Source organism: Sinocyclocheilus rhinocerous, unplaced genomic scaffold (assembly GCF_001515625.1).
Source record: "Sinocyclocheilus rhinocerous isolate Xijiao unplaced genomic scaffold, SAMN03320098_v1.1 scaffold207, whole genome shotgun sequence".
In the NCBI taxonomy this organism is placed as follows: Eukaryota; Metazoa; Chordata; class Actinopteri; order Cypriniformes; family Cyprinidae; genus Sinocyclocheilus; species Sinocyclocheilus rhinocerous.
This window is the reverse complement of record NW_015648658.1, coordinates 347,252-353,914: the sequence shown is the minus strand read 5'-3', so window position 1 is coordinate 353,914 and position 6,663 is coordinate 347,252. Positions and strand designations below refer to the sequence as shown.

General features: G+C 41.4%; 1 pseudogene; it reads right to left on the bottom strand.

The window, feature by feature from the left end:
- LOC107710184 (uncharacterized) overlaps window positions 1–5,361 on the bottom strand; it is a 10,281-nt pseudogene extending 4,920 nt beyond the window's left edge.
- Window positions 5,362–6,663: the final 1,302 nt, after the last annotated feature.

Genomic DNA, 6,663 nt, shown 5'->3' with positions numbered 1-6,663 from the left:
ATATATATATATATATATATATATATATGTATATATATATATAGATATATAGATATATTCCAATTATAATTTTACCTGCTGTAGAGACTGTATAAACATTCAACTCACCTGGAATCCATCAATGTATCGACCTCAATTATCTGCTTTTAAACAAAAAAAAAAAGCAGTCTGTAAGAGTGTCTAGTTCAATAAGATTGTGCTCAGAAATGATGCTTTATTTATTGCCAAATAAGTTCCTCCCAACCAAATGAGATATCTGAATATTCAACATTAAATTGACCTATTACAAAAGAGTTCCCATTTTTTTTGTAAACGTTTATTCTAATAAGAGACAATTACATACATAATTTGGAACATTATTGTGTGACTGTAATCAGTATGTTGCATTTAACACTATCAACCAAAAAATTTTTTTAATAACCTCAAATTTTTTGGCATTAGTGGAACTGCATTGGCATGGTTTAAATCATACTTATCGGACCGTCATTAGCTTGCAGCAGTAAATTAAGAGTTATCATATCGATCGCAAGTACAGTATGGAGTACCACAAGGCTCAGTACTAGGACTGTAGCTTTTCACCCTGTACATGTTACCCCTGAGAGATATCTTCAAGAAACATGGTGTTAGCTTTCACTTTATGCTGATGATACTCAGATCTATATTTTCTTTATAGCCTGATGAAACATACCAATTCACAAAACTAACATAAAAGCGGAGGTGTTAATTATTGGACCAAAAACCTCCACACATAATATCATAGAATAGTCTCTAACATTTGATGGCTGCTCTGTCAAGTCTTGATTGCCAGTTAAGTGTGCTATCTGATAATAATTTTTCTTTTGAAAGCCACATGTCTAGCATTTGTGAAACTGCATTTTTCCACCTTAAAAGTATATCTAAATTATGACATATGCTCTCAATGTCAAATGCAGAAATGTTAATTCATTCGTTCATGACCTCAAGGCTAGATTAGGACAAGCTTAACCAAGATAAAAGTCCACTCACATATTTCAGAAGTACCCTCAGTGATTTGATTCTGGAACCAGGCCTGGTCGAAATGCTGGATTTTTCTGCATTAGGTAATGCAATTGTTATCGTATTAGCTACCATGACTAATCATGCTTACAGTATGCTTGCAGCAACAATAGGCATACTACAGTGAGAATAAAAGTTACACCTTCTTTCTTTGCGTGAAAGAAACACACATAGTGAGGTAGATATGTGGGGGCGTGTTAGAACGAGCCGTTTTAGGTAGGTGTGGTTGACTCTTAACTTTTATAAAGAATATCTCTTTGGATTTGAGACTTTAGTCTTTGCAACTTTACAGATCTTCTTTATGAACCAAGAGCTTGTAACACTCCAAAGAGAAAGGAAAAATTGAAATCGCATCATATGACCCCTTTAAAATTAACAGTGGTTTGTGAAAATATATGCTTTATTAACAAATAATTTATCTGGAGCGTTTATGCTGGGATGTGCACCTAACTTGAAACTATTTAAGGCAAATGTACTTAATTGTGTTCTAAAGGGAAAGTTAAAACCCTACAAGGCAAGTGTCCTAGCGTCGGTCCTGACTTGACCTTTTCTCCTTGTACTTTCAATATTTTCTCATGTTGTCCCATATATTTACTTTTTTTAAAGCATAACAACCTGACACAGAAGCTTGTGCTTTCTGTTTTTATGCAGTGATAAATTACATTTCAAGTAATTACAAAAAAAAGGCAGTATTGAGTAAAGAGTTTTGGATAGGTGCATCCATTAAAAAAAAAAAAAATCCTACATATTAATGCAGTATATTGTGCCCTTTTTACAGACTCTTTAAGAGTGTATGTGTAAGGTTGGTCCAGCTAATGTGCATGTGCAATCCCAAGCGCACATTTTAACACCCTGGCTGTTTCCGAAGCTGCCTTTTGCTTTATAGCTGAACTGAACTTGTATCAAAATTTGATGAAATTCACACAGTTATCGATTTGAACTGAACCAACACTGAACTGACTTGATCTAAGCAATGACGACATTGTCTTCAAGAGCTGCTTTAAAGCAGAATCTGAACTGTCTCCATAGTTGAGTTTCCATAAATGATACATCATGTACAATTAGACATGTTCATTCTTTCCTTGTTCCTTTGCTTATGAATGGGAATTTGCTTCTCATCTTGTAATCAAATACTTAACAGGATTTGAGTTGAATTCAGGAACAGTTTAGTGCCATTACTGATCAGTTTAATAACAGTTATGCTATTATTTTGATTTCAAAATAATTATAATATCATATGTTTATGTCATGACTATTATTATTAATCTTCTTATCACAATACTTTACCTGGGACACAAAGGAAAATAGGTAAAATATTCAAATGTTGTGTGCTTTTGTAGGGTCAAAAATTATCAAAGACTTTTGCTTTCCTGTCCCAAGCCTATCTTGAGTATCAAAAGGGCCATTTGGCATTCCTGAAGGCACAGAAGTGCTGATATCGATCAAGGCCTGTAGGCCAACATGTGTATACATCGGGGGTCTTCTAATTGTCACACCTTTTGCACAGTGGGTGAAGTTGTAATCTGCTGATTGGTCAGTTTGAATGTCTCACATTTGGTTTTTAGTCACATGGTCAAGGAAGGGATAGAAGAAGATTGCAACTGTGGCTCTTGGTCTTTCCTTTGCTACCTCTTTTTCTTTGCTCTTTCCTTTGCTGCCCCTCTCTTCTTGGGGCTCTGCCCTCTCTCTCTCTCTCTCTCTCTCTCTCTCAGGTAATATTTTACATACATGCTGGGTACAATTCATTGTTCATGTTTTACCATCCTTCGTCTATTTTGTAACCAATTCAAGTGTAACCATAACAAAATATTGTTATTAAACCATTTCAATTATTAATTATGTGCTAACTAGTCTTGATTCAAGGTTAATATTAAAGTGCTACCTATTGCAATACAATAGTCACTCATAGCAACGCTCTCCCACATATTTAGCTATTCTAACTGCGCTTATGTCCGTCGTTGGTATAAGTGGCAGTGAGTGGTAATAGACTAGAAATGTACAGTTTTATACCATCGTGCTGATAACGTTTCTTTAGTCATTCGGCAATCCTACAGCCTGAACCACCGTAGGGAAACCATCCTTACACTTTTCTGATGTCTGTATAAAAGGGTGTGTGCTCAATGTAAATGATAATCTTTAATTTGTGCAGTTACAGTAGGTCTTTTTGTTGGGTCTACTTTCTCAGTCGATAAAGAAGAAATGTAGTGCTCAGTTAACATAATATTGACACATTGTACACTGTGTAGCCTTTTCAAGACTTTGAACATGCATTTCAGTCATCCTTCAAAAATAAAAGACAGTTTTAGTAATAGCAGATTTAAGTGTTTTTGACAAAGCTGTTAAAACTATCTGTTGAAAAAAAATGTTTATTATTATCATTATTATTGTTGCAATATTGAATTCAGATTGTAAATGACAGGGTTTTTGTTTTGAGTAGTTGCATTTAAGCCATATCATAATTTCAGTTTGAATTCAACCAAATTTGCAGTCTAAAGGAGCCTTATCATATATTTATATTGTAACATATTTATTTTGTTATAACACTGTTTTTTTTTTTTCATTAATGTAAAACCCTTTGTATGTATGTCCTTCTCTGTTTTTGCCCGAAAAGGGTCATTTGGCTAAAAATGATTACTTTAATCAGTACTGTTCAGACTTAATTTAATGACTTGGTTCAAGATGTTTGGTTTAATATTTATCTATTAAATATTTAAATTTAATTTAACACACCAGCCAATCAACAGAACAGCTGAAAAAGAAAAGAATCAAGGTGTTGCGATAGTCCATTCAAAGTCCAGACCTCATTCTAACTGAAATGCTGTGGTGAGAGCTGTGCATAAACAAATGCCCATGAACCTCAATAAACTGGAGCAATGTTGTAGAGAAGAGTGGGCCAAAATTACTCAAAAACGATGTGAGAGACTGATAAAGTCACACAGAAAATGATTACTTCAACTTATTACTGCTAAAAGTGGAGCTACAAGCAACTGAATCATAGGGTGTCCTTAGTTCCCTTTCAGTTGGTCACTACGAGTCATGTCACTGGACACATTTCACTGGGATCTCGCTTCGAGAGACCAATCCACTTCGAGTGTAAACCAAATGAGCCAATGCACATTGGCATGCGATGAGCATTTGTGAGCTTTTTGTGTTGGCGGTGGTCGTTCCAGTGTCGAGTGTGCTGCGCACTTCAGGCTACACTACCCCCTGTTGTGTTGCAAGCAGCCATCTCCCCTGTGCGTCTCAGCACATAAAAGAGCATTTCCCTGAAAGAGTAATTTCTCTAAAAGAGCATACACGGGTCTGTCTTTGTAAAGACGACGGGTGATGGTCACGATCGCTGCCTCACGCGTCTGGGCATCAAGCATGCTGAGATGGCGTTCGTGGATCAATCATGTTCCCATTGTGGTAAGATGACCATCTCAGAGCTGCGGACCAGGCTCCGTTACCTCGAGGGGGGCGGAGCTCCGTTGCTTCTACCTCGATCTAGTTCTCGTCCTGGCAGCAGCCAGGCGGGGGCTACTTCAGGCAGTAGCACGGGCGGTCTGAGAGTAACAGTGGTGGCAAACCCTCCAGGGAACCAACCCTAAGGGGACCATCGCTCCTCTTGCGCTCCACAACCAGTCAAGCTGCCAAAGGAACGCGCTTGGCCCTCTTCAAAGAGCACTTCTCCCAATGACCGGATGTCGATCATTGCATCGGAGGGGGAGCTTTCTGGAGGAAGTTTCGGCTGCGCTGCCGCCCTCTGGGATGGTGGCAAAGCCTGAAATGGCAGCTATGCTTTCCCGGGCCACCGAGAGGATAGGGCTCAAGTGGAACCCTCCACTGAATCCCAAAGCCTCGAGGCTGGACGATTGGTTTCTTGGGGTTGCTCGCGTTGGTTCTCAGCACCCCGCCCGGTGCCTTTCTTCCCGGAGGTGCATGAGGAGCTTACCAGGTCATGGACGGCACCTTTTACTGGCAGAAACCGGCCTGTTAGTTCCTCCTCCCTCATCACCCTTGATGTTGGTACAGCTAAGGGGTATGCGGGGATCCCCCCCGGTGGAGTGGTCGGTAGCGATGCAATTGTGTCCTAGTACCGTCTCCTCCTGGCGGGGAGACCTGCGCTTCCCTCCCGGGCGTGTAGGCACTCGTCTGGTCTGACCGGCAGTGCTTATATGGTTTGTGAAGAGTCTGCATCTGCAGGTTCATCAGGCCAAGGCACTGAGGGACCTGCACGAGGGTGGTCACGATCTGGAAGTTCTGAAAGAGCTCCGTACCGCAACTGACCTCGTGCTCCGAACGACGAAGGTCAAAGCGAGTCCTCTGGGGCTGTCTGGCCGACATGAGGGACGCCTGCAAAGTTTGGTTCCTCAATGCCCCTGTGTCCCAGACCGGCCTCTTCGGCGACGTCGAGAGATTTTTTAGAGAGAGCAAAATTTTCGGTCCCTGTCCCACCGTGTCTTCACGAACGTTTCGGAGGGGGCTCTTTTTCCCCTCAGAGAGCAAGGTGTTCGCATTCTCAACTATCTCGACGATTGGCTTATACTATCACAGTCTCGGGATCAGTTGTGCGAACACAGGGACCTGGTGCTCCGGCACCGGGTCTTCAGGTCAACTGTGAAAAGAGCAAACTCTCCCCGACGCAGAGGATATCTTTTCTCGGTGTGAAGTTGGATTCGGTCGAACAGACGTGCTGAACAGCTTGAATTCATTCAAGGGCAGGACTGCGGTCCCACTGAAACAATTTCAGAGGCTTCTGGGGCATATGGCAGCTGCAGCAGCAGTTACACTCCTGGGGCTGCTTCATATGAGACCAAGTCACACCGGCCTACCGCCAAACCTTCATCCCATGGTCAGACCTTGTGTTTCTCCGGGCAGGCATGCCCCTAGAGCAGGTCTCCAGGCATGCTGTGGTTTACACAGATGCCTCTACCACCGGCTGGGGGGCCACGTACAATGGGTATGCAGTGTCGGGGGTATGGACGGGCACCCAACTGCACTGGCACATCAACTGCCTAGAGTTGTTAGCAGTGCGCCTTGCCTTGAACTGTCTCAAGGGGCGTTTACAAGGCAAACACATGCTGGTCCGGACGGACAACACTGCGACTGTTGCGTACATCAACCGATAAGATGGTCTGCGCTCCCGTCGCATGTCGCAACTCCTCCTTTGGAGTCGGAAGGTTCTGAGTACAGTTCGTCGGTCATTACTGACGTGACGTCTCCGTTCCCTCCTTCAGGGAACGAGGGTTACATACGTAACCGAGTTGTTTGTCACTGATGTCTTTTCCATTTTGGCCTAGTTTTTGGTAAACAAATGATGACACGATGTGATACATCATGTTTGTTGTTCATCTGAGGTTTAATTTTCCAAACTTTAAGACCTGCCAAGGACCAGATGATTTTTTTTTTTTATTATTATTTTGTCCTGATAAAGAATACCATGGAATTCAATAGTGTAGTAACACAGTGACTTTACCAATTGGTGATTATCTATTTTAATGAAATGCACTTATTCCACAAACCTATGGCTATATTAATGCAGTACACGCCGATTAGCACTGTTGTCTGAATTTCTTCAGCATTAGTGTGTGAACCAAATTCATTTTGTGTGTGTGTGTGTGTGTGTGTGTGTACTTTCATAACCTT